The following is a 16417-nucleotide window of genomic DNA, read 5'->3' on the forward strand; positions in this document are numbered from 1 at the left end:
TTAGTAAACAACAAATACGTGATTTTAAGAAAATAAAAATATATGATAGTATAGCGATGGTTCGCATGACAAAGAAGGAAGGTAATGAGATAAGGATAGAAAGCCGAGGAATACAAACCGATTTGGTAGTGGGAAGATGGGGTGGTATTACCTGTCATAATATTAATCTCACATATATTTCTGATACATAAATGGCAGGAAGAAGACTACAAGAGAATTATAATTTTTGTATTCAAGGATACCTACAAGAAAAGGGTGCTCGGTATTACATACCTTATGATTTGGAGCATATACATGGGAATTTTGTCATTAAAAACTGGCCTTATACTGATATTGTTAAACCCACAAATAGAGACTTGTTTAAAATATTAAATAAAAATGAACTTCTCAAAGTTATGAAATATAAAACTCTTTTAGAAATCGTCAACAAATCTTATTGGTATCCTATTATGAGAAAAATAATTATAGATACAAGAATATCTCAAAATCCAGATGAGTATATGTATAATATTCTTTGGGGTTCAAACTCAAGGGTAGCAAGGGATGAGGAAGGAGTTGAAGAAGAGAAGGAGGAAAGAGAGAAAAAGGAGAAGGAGGAAAGGGAGAGGGAGGAGAAGGAGGAGAGGGAGAAAAAGGAGGAGAAGGAGGAGAGGGAGAAAAAGGAGAAGGAGGAAAGGGAGAAAAAGGAGAAGGAGGAAAGGGAGAAAAGGGAGAAGGAGGAAAGGGAGAAAAGGGAGAAAAAGGAGAAGGAGGAGAGGGAGAAAATGGAGGAGGAGGAGAGGGAGCAAAGAGAGAGGGAGGAAAAATATAAAAAGATGGAAATCACTGAGATTCATAAAAGATTGAGTGTATTAAAGCAAATAAATCAATCTCAACGCACCGAAGAGGAAATTAAAGAATTAACAACTCTTATGAAGATAATGGTTTCAAAAATAAGAACGTCAATGTCTTCAATTTCAGAGATTTAAACGAGAAAGTGGTGAAGAAGAAGAAGAAGAAGAAGGAAAAGATTATGTGATTGATGATGTTGGTGTCATTGACTTTAGTTAGTTTTTATTTGTAAATAAATGGAGGAGAGAGTGAAGGCATTCCTTAGGATTCTTTATGTTTTAAAAATAAAGATTGAAATGTATATGTTGAAAACCAAAAAGGTTTTGATACTCTGTCGGAATTTTTCTGATAAATAAATATGAGTTATTGTCTCAAATGTAAAAAGAAAACTAAATCTAAAAATATCTCTTATGTTAAAGCTAAAAATAATAGAGTTTATCAAAAAGGAATATGTCAAGTATGTGGCTCTAAAAAGTGCCAATTCATCTCTCCTAAAAGAGGAGGAGACATACAAAAGTTTCTGTCAGGAAGTAAATTTACAACAACTGGAATTCCAGGGGAATTACACCTTCCAGGGTATTCTTTCTGTGGTCCAGGAACAAACTTGGATAAAAGATTAGATGAGGCTGACAATCCTAAACCTTGGTCTAAACCTACAAATAGGGTTGACGAAGTGTGTATGAAGCATGATATTGCTTATGGGAAAACCACTACGTTGACTGAAAAACATAAAGCCGACAGCGAAATGTTGTATAATTTGTCTTTGATACAAAATCCAACGTTGAGAGAGAAAGTTGATAGGTTTATTGTGAGAAATTTGATAAATGCTAAATTGAAACTTGGTCTTGGTTATTCCTCAAAAAACTATTAGGCTCTAATGATGCCATCAAGACTGAGGAGCTTTTGGCTGAAGAATTACACAAACCTATAATCACAAAGTTTAAAAGAAGGAAGGTTTATTCTAAATACACTGACCACATATGGTCCGCTGATTTAATTGAATTGAATAATGACAGGGGATACAGGTATGCTTTAACCGTTATTGATTTGAGGAGTAGATTTGCCTGGGTTGTCCCTTTAAAAAATAAAAGGGGTGATACTTTAATGTTAGCCTTTAAGCTAATATTTGATCGGGATAAAAGGAAACCAAAGAAGTTATGGACTGATGAGGGAACAGAGTTCTATAACAAAATATTCATGAAATTTCTTAAGGGGAAGGGTATTAAATTATACAGCACCTTTAATGAAGGAAAGGCAGTTGTTATTGAGCGTTTTAATCGTACTTTAAAAGAGAAATTATATAAAAAATTCACACAACTCGGTTCTCAAAAATGGGTGTATTTAATTCAGGATATTGTAGATAATTACAATAATACAGTTCATTCATCAACACAATCAAAACCATCAGAAACATTTACAAAATTAGAATATGAAAAGGAGATTAATTTGAGAAAGCCCAAGTTTAAAGTTGGTGATATTGTAAGAATATACAAATGGAAAAGTCATTTTGAGAAAGGTTATACACAAAAATGGACTCGTGAATTATTTAAAATCATTGATGTAATGGATACAGTCCCTTGGACCTACAAATTATATGATTTAAATGGAGAAGAAATCTTGGGTTCATTTTACTCACAAGAATTACAAAAAACACAAGTAAGCAGATAATACCCTTGAAAATAATAAATAAATAAATAAAATGTAATGGGGATACGTTTTTAAATCTGTGAACCCCAAACACAGAATCCCACAACTTTTTAGTTGGGGCTTAACTTTTGTATGTGTATAATGGGGATACGTTTTTAAATCTGTGAACCCCAAACACAGAATCCCTCAACTTTTCAGTTGGGGCTTAACTTTTGTGTGTGTGTATGTGTGAGTGAGTCATAATAATATACAAACCCTAACCCAACCCCATCCCTAACCCAAACCCATCCCTAACCCAACCCATCCCTAACCCAACCCCATCCCTAACCCAACCCCATCCCCAACCCAACCCCATCCCTAACCCAACCCCATCCCTAACCCAACCCCATCCCTAACCCAACCCCATCCCCAACCCAACCCCATCCCTAACCCAACCCCATCCCTAACCCAACCCCATCCCTAACCCAACCCCATCCCTAACCCAACCCCAACCCTAACCCTCACATTCAAAATCCCAACCCTAACCCAACCCCATCCCTAACCCAATCCCAACCCTAACCCTCACATTCAAAATCCCAACCCTAACCCAACCCCATCCCTAACCCTCACATTCAAAATCCCACCCAAACCCTAACATAATCTTTCTTTTCTTCTTTTTTAAATACGTATTTCTTTTTTTTTTTTCCTCTTCCTCCAATTCTGTCTTTCAAGGCTTTTAAGTTTGAAGAAGTAGAAATGGGAAGAAAGAATTTTCCAGCATTTTCTTCCTCGAACTTTCTTGATATTGCTTAAATCAAGCGTCATTAAATAAAGAACATTGTTCATTGCTTTAGAATCCAAAGAGTCTCCAAGAGGAACCCCACAGGTAGAGTCTCCAAAATAAAACCAACTTTCCAAGTTCCCAAGGTATAACCACAATCCTGTTGAGTCTCCAAGATAGGTATCACATTCCGAGTTATCAAAACAAAACCCCCATTCAGAGTCTCCAAAACGAAACCAGTTTTCAAAGTCTCCAAGGTAAAACTCTTTTCCTAATTTTATGAAATTTAGTGAGTCTCCAAGGTAGGCTCCACAGTTAGAACCATCTAGGCAGACCTCATAATTAGTTTTTCCCAAATTTAGTGAGTCTCCAAGGTAGGCTCCACAGTTAGAACCATCTAGGCAGACCTCATAATTTGTTTTTCCCAAATTTAGTGAGTCTCCAAGGTAGGCTCCACAGTTAGAACCATCTAGGCAAACCTCATAATTAGTTTTTCCCAAATTTAGTGAGTCTCCAAGGTATAACTCTTTGGCTGGGTCATCAAGGTAGAACTCGTTCAGTGGGTTTTGTTTTGATAACTCACAATAAGTATCATCATGGTAGAACTCTTTTTCAGGATTTTGTGGATCTCCAAGGTATAACTCTTTGGCTGGGTCATCAAGGTAGAACTCGTTCTGTGGGTCTTGGTTGTTCAAAAGATCTTCAAACAAAAAAATAACTTTATCCCAAGTTGTGTTAAAAGTAGAATTTTCATTTCGTAGCTCAGATACAATTTCCTCCATCGACAAGAGGTTCGAGTCCAGTTCATCAATCTGAAGGTTGAGCGCTACACAGGTAGTAGGACTCCAAGGAATAGCAAAGTTATCCCATTCCATTTCGGCATAGGAGTCCATTCTCAAGTGAAGCAGAAAGCGTGTTTGAAAAAGCCTGTGTGGTCGGTGCCTTTTATAAGAAGGGCTGGGTGTGTGTCATTTCCTGTGGAAATTCCCTGGGCGTGTCTTAACTGGAAATGATGTGATGGAAATTCCCTGAAAATGATGTTATGTATTACCTGGAAATGATACAATGCTGAAGAGTTTATAAAGTGGGTGGGACTTAGCAAAAGTGGGCGGAGCTTAGCAAAAGTGGGCGGGGTATAGCAAAAAGTGGGCGTGGCTTAACAAAAAGTGGGCGGGGCTTAGTAAAAGGTGGGCGTGGCTTACCAAAAAGTGGGCGGGGTTTTTCCAAAAAGTGGACGGAGCTTAACAAAAGGTGGGCAGAGCCTACCAAAAAGTGTGTGGCACTGGAGGCGCTCAAATAAGAACATTGAGGGAGGTTTACCATTTTATCTTAGCTCAGTTAAAATATCTTAATAAAGAACCAAACTCAAACATATTTTTTGTTAATATATTAGATGGTGAAGAGAGTTGTAGGAGAATTAAATTATTTCCCACGCATAAACAAATATTTGTAGGGTCGTTGTTTGAGTGGGTTATATTCACCAGATGATATTAAGAGTAAAAGGTTAAAAGGTCCATGAGGTCAGAAGGATCACAGGTGTTTAAGTGGTCTAATGAATAAGGATAACATGTCAAAAGGTTAGAAGGTTCGTAAAGAACAGGGTGAGAGAAATATAGGTGTTTAGGGGCAATGAGGGAGGGAAAGAATTAATATGGAAGTGAATGGGTCAATGTTTGAGTGGGTCAAAGATTAATCTGCCAGATGATATGTAGAAGAAGGATGATAGGTCTATAAGAGAAAACAAATATTTGTAGTGTTTGAGTGGTCTAATGAACAACATTAAGGATAGGTACTACAGACAAAAGGTTCATAAAGATGAGGGTGGGAGAAATAGAGGTGTTTATGATTTTTGAAAAAGACAAGGGGGTAAATGACATTAGATAGGGATTTCCCATGTTAAACGGAGGTGTCCCAGAAGCAACATTATTACACTACTCATATACATATACATATACATACATATACATATACATATACATATACATACATAAACATACATACATAAACATACATACATAAACATACATACATAAACATACATACATAAACATATACATAAATATACATACATAAACAAACATACATACATACATAAACATACATACATAAACATACATACATACATACATACATACATACATACATACATAAACATACATACATAAACATACATACATACATAAACATACATACATAAACATACATACATACATACATAAACATACATACATACATAAACATACATACATACATAAACATACATACATAAACATACATACATATACATACATACATATACATAAACATACATACATATACATAAACATACATACATACATACATAAACATACTAAACATATAAACATACTAAACATACATACATACATAAACATACTAAACATATAAACATACTAAACATACATACATACATAAACATACTAAACATACATACATACATAAACATACTAAACATACATACATAAACATACTAAACATACATACATACATAAACATACTAAACATACATACATACATAAACATACTAAACATACATACATACATAAACATACTAAACATACATACATACATAAACATACATACATACATAAACATACATACATACATAAACATACATATACATAAACATACATACATACATAAACATACATACATAAACATACATACATACATAAACATACATACATACATAAACATACATACATACATAAACATACATACATACATAAACATACATACATAAACATACATACATAAACATACATACATAAACATACATACATAAACATACATACATAAACATACATATGTAAACATACATGCATAAACATACATATATACATACATACATATATACAGTCATGTGAAAAAGTAAGTACACCCCATGTAAAGTTTTGATTATTTCAACATACAGCTATTTGATCTTCATTTCAACAATATTGATAGATAAAGGTGATATAATGTAATAAATATCATGAAACATTTACATTTTGTATTCCATTGTATAATTTAAATAAACATAAATGCAAATTTCGCATGTGGAAAAAGTAAGTACACCCTTGGATCTAATAGGTGGTATTGCCCCCTTTGGCAGAAACAACCTCAAGTAGGCGTTTCTTATAACTATCTACCAGTCTTTGACATCGACTGTGAGAAATTTTTGCTCACTCCATGCAGAATTCTTTCAGCTGTGCGATATTTGAGGGGTTTCTTGCATGCACAGCTCGTTTCAAATCCCCCCACAAAGCCACAACATCTCGATGGGATTTAGATCCGGGCTTTGACTAGGCCATTCCAGAACCCTCCATTTCTTTCTTTTCAGCCATTCCTTGGTGGATTTACTGGTATGTTTAGGGTCATTGTCATGTTGCAAGGTCCACCTTCGGTTGAGCTTCAACTTTCCAACAGATGGCCTCACATTATCCTCAAGCACCCTCTGGTACAATGAAGAATTCATAGTGGATTATATGATGGTGAGCTGCCCAGGCCCTGATGCAGCAAAGCTGCCCCAAACCATAATATTTCCACCACCATGCTTTACAGTTGGTATCAGGTTCTTGTGCTCAAATGCTGTCTTTGGTTTTCGCCAAACATGTCTTCTGGTACTGTGGCCAAATAGCTCTACCTTTGACTCATCTGTCCAGAGCACATTGTTCCAGAAGCGCTGGTCTTTGCGGAGGTGTTCATTGGCAAAATTTAGTCCTGCCCTGATGTTCTTTCTGGACAGCAAAGGTTTCCTCCTGGCACAGCTCCCATGTAGATCAAATTTGTGCAGCCTCTTTCTAATGGTAGACTCGTGCACTTTGACATCAACAGTGGCAAGAGCCACGTGTAGGACCCGTGATGACATTCCGGGGTTCTTAGAGACTTCTTTCAGCATCTTGCGGTCTGCTCTCGGGCTGAACTTGCTGGAGGGGACTGGCCTGAACAAGTTGGCAGTTGTTTGGAATTTCTCCACTTGTAGATGATCTTCCGGACAGTCGAATGATTGATTTCAAATTGTTTGGAGATCTTTTTAAATCCCTTCCCAGACTCGTAGGCATCTATATCTTTCTTTCTGAAGGCCTCAGAGAGCTCTTTTGATCGAGGCATGGTGACGCAGCACATTTCAACAACAAAGAGCAAACCAAACTAAATTTATGTGGTTTAAATAAGACAGGTTCCTCCAAGATCCTCTATAACGATGTTCTAATCATTTGCACCTGAGCTGGTGCACCTGATTTTAATTTTAGGTATTTGAAGTAGTGATAAATGTAGGGGTGTACTTACTTTTTCCACATGCAAAATTTGCATTTATGTTTATTTAAATTATACAATGGACTACAAAATGTAAATGTTTCATGATATTTGTTATATTATATCACCTTTATCTATCAATATTGTTGAAATGAAGATCAAATATCTGTATGTTGAAAGATGTTGAAAAAGTCAAAACTTTACATGGGGTGTACTTACTTTTTCACGTGACTGTACATACATACATACACACATACACACATACATACATACATACATACACACATACACACATAAAAAGAAACACACATACAAACATACATACATACATACACACATACACACATACACACATACATACAAACACACACACATACATACATACATACATAGATACATCCATACACGCACACATATAAACACGCATACATACATACATACATACGCACATACATACAAACATACATGCATACATACACACATACACACATACATACAAACACATACATACATACACACTGTTACGGATTCGTCACTTCCGTTGTGGTGGTTTTCATCCACTGTAAACATTTATGATTCCATGTACTATTATTGTTTTCAAAAGGTTTATTGTTTATGAACTGTTTTCAAAAGGTGAAATAGTTAGAGTTAAAAGAAACCGGAAACCAGATCGGGAACCGGACGACGAAGAGGAAGAAGAGAAAGAAGGCGGAGCGAGGAGTCGGACAAGAAGCATAGTTGCTTTGCGGTCTGGAGCGAAAGTTGGCGAGCAAGAGTCACGAGTGAACTTTGGGTTTGCCAGGAAAGGGATTCCTGCGACAGAGTTGTTATCGCTGTGACAGGTCAACCTGAGTGTCAGGTTTTGCGGTCGATTCCGAAGAGAATCGTTGGACTGCCGTTATGTCTCGAGTACGAGCCGTCGGCCATTTTGACTCACGCGTTTTGCACGTCGAGCAAGGTTTCTTTGTGCCGCTTCAGCCTTTGCGCGTCGCGCAAGCTTTTTCTTTGCTTGACTTCAGCCTGTTTTCAACGCTTTCAGACGTATCTGGTGTGTGTGTGCAACGCGGATTTTGAAGGTAAATCTGAGGTTCGCCGACTGTGAGCCTTGGAACGTCCATACCCGAGGGTGTGATTTCCCAGTTGCCTGGAGGACGCCTTTGCACAGCTTTGGCAGCAGGACTGTAACTGCCAACCCAACGGGATTCTGGTCTCGATTGGACATTGATCTGACGATCGCTGGAGCGAAACAATTTTGGCTTGAAGCAGGGAATTAGAGACATTGGGAATCTTCTTCTTTCCACTCACTTGGAGCACAGCGAGTTATATATTACGAAACTGATGGTACCATCATCGGACATATATTGATTATACTTTTGATTACTATTATTGTTGTACTGTTGTTCTTGTGTGATCTTAATACAATATTTGTTTGTGAGTAACAATTGGTGTGGCTTCCCCATTGATCTTTGACATACAGAATAGCACATTTTTCTGCCGTGACTCCTCTCGGGGCTCGGAGGTACACCGTGACCAGGAGGTTGGGGAGGAGCACGTAACAGAAATTGGGGGCTCGTCCGGGATAGAATTCCCTAACATTCCCAAAATTCCCAAATTTGGAATTTTTGTAACATTCCCAAATTTTTCAAAAAATTTGGAAAAAAATTTGTGTGAAGGTTAACAGGGGTGAACTGATAGTCACCATGGTGTTTGACGCAGAAAAGTTTGCGGCATCCCCTAATGAGGCACAGTTCCAAGCTTTAAAAAGATCGGAACTCTTGATATTGGCAAAACATTTTAACTTGGAGGTCCGATCTCATATGAAGAAAGCAGAGATGCAGACATTGGTGGTAGAATCTCTGGTGGGACAGGGAACATGGACAGAGTGGATTGGTTACCCAAGGAAAAAGAAAATGTGGAGCTCTGGAAAATGGAGATGCAACTGCAGAGCCAGGAAAGGTTAAAAGAGTTGGAATGGAAAGCCGAGGAGAGAAGAGCAGAGGAAAGGAGAGCTGAAAGAGAACTCGAGGAAAGAAGAGTAGAACAGGAACGAGAACTCGAGGAAAAAGAGTAGAACAAGAACAAGAACTCGAGGAGAGAAGAACAGAGGAAAGGAGAACTGGAAGGGAACTCGAAGAAAGAAGAGCAAACGAAAGAGCCGAGGAAAGGAGAGCCGAAAGGGAGTTAAAGGAACGTGACATGGAGTATCAGAAGGAAGTTAAACTCAAGGAGCTGGAATTAATGGGAGAACGGAGAGAAGTCGTATCAATGCCGGCTAGTTCGACAACTAGTCAGAACACGCAGATTTATCAGAACACGCAGAACACGCAGAACACGCAGAACACGCAGAACACGCAGAACACGAACACGCAGTCAGAACATTCTCTCATGCACAGATTTATCCCATCTCGTCTTCTGTTGTCATACCCTTCCTCCTGTCCATGGTACACGGAATCTTGTGGTGAGGCTATTGCCCAGAAACAACTTGCTTTCGTCTCCTGGAAAGCAAATCCAATGGAAGGAAATCTCATTTCCTTTCACAAAGCCCGAAACAAGTGTGTGTCCACCCTCAGGAGAGCCAGGAAACAATATCTCTCCGTTCTCAGGACCGAACTCTCTTATCTGTCTCCCTCTTCCAAATCCTGGTGGCATCTGGTCAAATCTGTTTCTGGTGTTTGTTCCCCCTCCATCCCCTCCCTCACCTAAAATGGCCACACGGCTGACTCCGCACGTGAAAAAGCTGAATGCCTCAACTGTGTGTTTGCCTCTACATCTTGTGTCCCAAACCCATCCCTCTCTGTACCCACCGTACCCAGTCGTACCCAGCTGCTCCTGGACTCTGTGTCCTTTCCTCCTGACAAGGTGGAAAAGTTTCTGTCAACCCTCGACTCGGATTCTGCAACTGGACCTGACGGCATCAGCCCACGGGTCCTAAAAGCCTGTTCTCCCGCTCTTTCACTCCCTCTCTCTGTTCTCTTCACCCTCTCTTTTGCTCAAGGTCATCTTCCATCTGCTTGGAAATCTGCCAACATCACCGCTTTGCACAAAAAAGGTGCAAAAACAGATCCCAGCAACTACAGACCAATCAGCCTTCTCCCAATTATCAGCAAAGTCATGGAATCCATCATTGCTTCAGATATGAAATCTTTCCTCTTCTCCAATGGCTTGATCTCTGATCATCAATTTGGTTTCAGACCTGGACACTCTACTCTGGACATGCTGCTTCTGCTTTCTCAACAATGGATGGAGGTCCTCAATGCCAAACAGGAAATTAGAGCAGTCTCCCTTGACATATCACGTGCCTTCGATACGGTCTGGCACCCCGCTCTGCTCACCAAACTCTCCTCTTTTGGTATCCATGGAAATCTCCACGCATGGCTGGCGGACTTCCTCTCTAGTCGTAGTCAACGTGTGGCCCTGAATGGGTTTCTCTCATCTCCTCTTCCTGTTCAGGCTGGAGTTCCACAAGGCAGTGTTCTAGGCCCTGTGCTTTTTCTGGTCTTCATCAATGATCTCTCTGACTCTCTTGAAAATCCTCTGTATCTCTTTGCTGATGACTCTACTCTCTGTCGCTCCATTCTTCATCCCTCAGATCGGCAGTCTGCTGCCTCCTCACTCTCTGCAGACCTGGACAAAATCACAGACTGGGCAAACAAGTGGAACATGTCTTTCAATCCTGACAAATCTCGCACTCTTACGATGTCTCTCCGAAAAGACCGACTGGACAACCCTCCCATCCACTTTCTGAATAATCCTCTCCAAGAAGTTCTGTCACTCAAGCTTTTGGGTCTCACTATCTGCCATGATCTTTCCTGGGAAAACCACATTTCAAATCTGGCCTCCAAAGCCAGTCGCCGACTGGGCATCCTCCGTCGTGCGAAGTCCTTCCTTGGCACACCTGAGCTCCTCACCACATACAAGGCTTTCATCTGCAGCTCAATGGAATACTGCTCTCCCCTCTGGGCTGGTGCTCCTGCCTCACACCTAGCTCATCTTCACGCTGTTGAAACCAAAGCATTCAGAATCATTGGAATCTCCCGCGATGAAGCTAACTCCAAGGGCCTCTCACTCACTCACCGCAGGCAGGTTGGTGGTCTTTCCATCTTCTACCGACTCCTCTCTGGCCTTGCCCCCCCAGCTCTCTCTGGGCTCTGTCCCGCAAATATTCCTACAGGTCGCACAAGATCTGCCTGCAACCCTCTTATGGTCAAACTGCCAAAATCAAGACTCTCTGCTCACCTTCACTCCTTCATTCCTCTTTTCTCCCACCTCTGGAACAAACTCCCTCACTCTCTTCAATCCCACTCCACCCTCCAGGTCTTTAAAACAGCTGTCCACCACCATCTCTTATCTTCCCCCATCCAAAACCTTGATCTTTTCTACCCCCGCTAATTTCACCCCAATTCCACTTTTTTGAAATACCAACTTCTGTCCTGGAAGTCATTGGTGTCCTTGTGTTTTATACTTCTCCCTCCACCCCCCCCCCCTTCCCATGCCTCCTCCCCCCAATCCCTCTCCCTTCCACACATCTCCCTGCTCTCAAATGTTGTGTTTGTGTGCTTCACTTTCTCTCCCCATCTTGTTTTCCGCTCCCGCTTTTTGTGTGTTTTGTTTGTCTGGTTGATTTGTTTGTGAAGTAAATGTTAGCTCTTTCACGAGCCTCGATTCAGTATACAAAAAAAAAAAACACCTGGGATGTTGGTAGGCATTTGAGGCTGGTTCCACCCTTCAATGAAAAGGAGGTAGCCAAGTTTTTTTTACACTTTGAGAAAGTGGCTCAAATGCTAAAATGGCCTGTTGGGTCCTGGACTATGTTAGTGCAAAGTGTTCTGGTGGGTAAAGCTCAAGATATCTATTCGGCTTTACCGATTGACCAATGTGCAGATTATGAGATAGTGAAGAAAACCATTCTCAAAGCCTATGAATTGGTCCCTGAAGCTTACCGGCAAAAATTCCGGAATGCCAGGAAGAGGAAGAGTGAGACCCATCTGGAGTTTGCCAGAATGAAGGAAACCATGTTTGATCGGTGGTGTGATTCGAAGGGGATTGGTAAAGACTTCAAACTGTTGCGACAATTGATCTTGGTGGAGGAATTCGAACAGTGTGTCCACGCGGACATTAAAGTACATCTGGATGAAAAGAAAGTACCAGAGTTGTATGAGGCAGCAACCGTGGCAGATGACTATGCCTTGACACGTAGGATGGGGTTCCACAAACCTAACTTCCCACCTAGAGTTAGCCAGGGGAGTTATGGTAAATCAGGTGCGGAGAACAAATATTCGTGGAGGCGGCCTATAGATGACTATAGGGACAAATCTGACACCGCGACTTTTAGGGATCAGAAGACTGTACGATTGCGAAAACTGTACAGAAGACTGTACGATTGCGAAAATGTACGTACAGAAGACTGTACGAAGAATGTATGTACAGAAGACTGTACGATTGCGAAATTGTACGTACAGAAGACTGTAAGAAGACTGTACGTACAGAAGACTGTACGAAGAATGTATGTACAGAAGACTGTACGATTGCGAAATTGTACGTACAGAAGACTGCACGAAGACTGTACGTACAGAAGACTGTACGATTGCGAAATTGTCAGAGTGGTGTCAGATTGGATCGGTTCCAAGACAGACTTATCTTCCGGGGGGCTCGAGGCAGACCACGAGTTTTTCCTCCGGGCCTAGTTGCGCTTTTTGCAAGAAACCTGGACATTTGATGTCCCAATGTTATGCCCTGAAAAGGAAAAATCAGGAGCGGAGTCGGACTGGTACAACTCCGAATGCATTGGCAAATGCGAGAAATCGTCCTTGGAGGACAGTGCCTTGTGAAGGTTCCCATGCCAAAGTTACGGCATCACAGAACGACCTTGTTCAAGAGGGTTACAAACCTTTTATTTCAGAGGGGTTTGTGTCACTGGATGGAGACTTGACTAACCAGAGACCTGTTAGGGTATTGAGGGACACAGGAGCACATCAATCTTTGACGCTTGAAGGCATTTTGCCATTGTCAGAGAAGACGGCAACTGGTGTTAGTGTTCTTTTACAGGGGGTTGGTGGCTATGTTAAAGCTCCACTTCATGTCATCCATTTGAAGTCTGATTTGGTGTCAGGACCGGTCACGGTAGGTTTACAAGCCACTCTTCCTGTAGAGGGAATCTCTTTTGTTTTCGGGAATGATTTGGCCGGTGGTCAAGTTTCTGGTAATCCAATTTTTGTTGAAAAGCCTAGTATGGAAAATAACTGCACAGTTAGAGCAGGAGAATCCGGGTATCTTTCCATACTGTGCCGCGACTCGTGATATGGGTAGGCAGCGCTCTGAAGAGAAGGAGAAGGTGCTGACGTCACGATTTGCACAGTCACGTCTTGTCAAATACCCTGAAACTAAGTGTCAGCACACACAAGTCATGGATGGAGGCAATGTTGTCAAGCTCTTTGTCGGTGGACTGAACTTTGACACAAGTGAAGATGTTCTGGACTCTATCTTTGGCAAATATGGACCACTCTTGGAAGTTCTGATAAAAGACAGGGAGACGCAAAAGTCGAGAGGGTTTGGCTTTGTCACGTTTGAAAACACAAGACGCCAAAGATGCCGAAAAGGATTTGAATGGCAAGGATTTGGATGGTCAGACCATAACAGTAGAGAAGGCAGGCCATGGGCGTCGAGGGGGCTACAGAGGAGGAAAACGTGGAGGTAGTTTCAGGGGTGGCTATGGCTCCTGGGGTGGGAGTAGTAGTTTTGGTGGTGGCCGCAGTCGAGATTACTATGGAGGCTCCCAGAGTTACGGCAGCTTCCGAACGGATGATTATCAGGGTCGTGGCCGAGAAGGAGACCGCTATTCACGTGACTACAGCGACAAGCGCTCCAACCGTGATTATTATGAAAGTTAGGAAGAGCTTGAAGCACTGAATGCTGCGGAGTAACTGAGTCAAGATTCCTACACAGATTATCCCTTGAACTCCACGTTCCTAAAGGCATCCATGTAGTGGATACTTCCAGGCCTCACCACCCAACCACCATGAAACCTGGCTCTCAGCTCGGCCTCCTTAAAAAAATGCGAAGATTTGCTTTGCTTTGAATTTTTTGATCACAACCCTTCACCTTCATTCAAAAAATGAAAAATAAAAACCAGAGGTTGATGAGATGGAGTTTGGCTTTGCAGGAGTTCAACTTGGAAATTGAGCATGTAAAGGGCAGGGACAATATCGTTGCTGATGCTTTGTCCAGAGTGAACTAACTTTGGAAATTTCTGGAGGTTGTTTGGAAGTTTTGTTGCTTTATTTTTGGGAAATATTAATTATTGTTGCTCACGCGAATTGATGATTTGGGTGTGAGTTTTGCTTTTGTTTGTTAAAAGAGTTTTGCCTGCAAAGAAAGTTTTCACTGTGTTCAAACTTTCTTTCTTAAGGGGGGGAAGTGTTACGGATTCGTCACTGCCGTTGTGGTGGTCTTCATCCACTGTAAACATTTTTGCTTCCATGTACTATTATTGTTTTCAAAAGGTTTATTGTTTAAGAACTGTTTTCAAAAGGTGAAAAAGATAGAGTTAAAAGAAACCAGAAACCAGATTGGGAACCGGATGGCGAAGAGGAAGAAGAGAAAGAAGGCGCAGCGAGTGGAGTCGGACAAGAAGCATAGTTGCTTTGCGGTCTGGAGCGAACGTTGGCGAGCAAGAGTCACGAGTGAACTTTGGGTTTCCCAGGACAGGGATTCCTTCGACAGAGTTGTTATCGCTGTGACAGGTCAACCTGAGTGTCAGGTTTTGCGGTCGATTCCGAAGAGAATCGTTGGACTGCCGTTACGTCTCGAGTATGGGCCGTCGGCCATTTTGACTCGCACGCTTCGCGTGTCGAGCAAGGTTTCTTTGCTTCGCTTCAGCCTTTGCGCGTCGCGCAAGGTTTTTCTTTGCTTGACTTCAGCCGTTTTCACCGCATTCAGACGTATCTGGTGTGTGTGTGTGTGTGTGTATGTGTGTGTGTGCAATGCGGATTTTGAAGGTAAATCTGAGGTTCGCCGACTGTGAGCCTTGGAACGTCCATACCCGAGGGTGTGATTTCCCAGTCGCCTGGAGGGCGCCTTTGCACAGCTTTGGCAGCAGGACTGTAACTGCCAACCCAACGGGATTCTGGTATCGATTGGACATTGATCTGACGATCAATCCAACTTCTATCTACCCATCCCAACTCTCTCTTCCTCATATGTAGTGATTTCAACTGTCACCATGCCAGTTGGCTGGGTGTGGGTACCTCTCTCTCCAGCCATGGCTCTTCAGCAAAGGACTTCTGTGACTCACTGGGATTGACCCAATCTGTCAATTTCCCGACCCGGATTTCAGTCAATGGAGCATCTTCTCTTCTGGACTTGGTTATGACTAACTTCCCTGAAAATGTCTGCTGCTCTTCTTCTGCTCCAATCGGCTCTTCTGATCATGTGCTTGTTAAAGTGGACATCTCTCTGACCATTCTCAGAGAGCCTCCTCAGCGACGACGAGTCTGGCATTTCACTCAGGCCAACTGGCACGGTCTTCAAGCAGCCATCAATCATCTGGACTGGTCTCCCATCTCTACCGCCTCTGACATCAACTCATCATGGGAATTCTTCCAAAGTAAATTGCTCTCTCATGCACAGATTTATCCCATCTCGTCTTCAGTTACCATACCCTTCCTCCCATCCATGGTACACGGAATTCCTGTGGTGAGGCTATTGCCCAGAAACAAGTTGCTTTCGTCTCCTGGAAAGCAAATCCAACGGAAGGAAATCTCATTTCCTTTCACAAAGCCCGAAACAAGTGTGTGTCCACCCTCAGGAGAGCCAGGAAACAATATCTCTCCGTTCTCAGGACCGAACTCTCTTATCTGTCTCCCTCTTCCAAATCCTGGTGGCATCTGGTCAAATCTGTTTCTGGTGTTTGTTTCCCCTCCATCCCCT

This window comes from Myxine glutinosa, chromosome 3, assembly GCF_964187855.1.
Source record: "Myxine glutinosa chromosome 3, kmMyxGlut1.1, whole genome shotgun sequence".
NCBI classification, from domain to species: Eukaryota; Metazoa; Chordata; class Myxini; order Myxiniformes; family Myxinidae; genus Myxine; species Myxine glutinosa.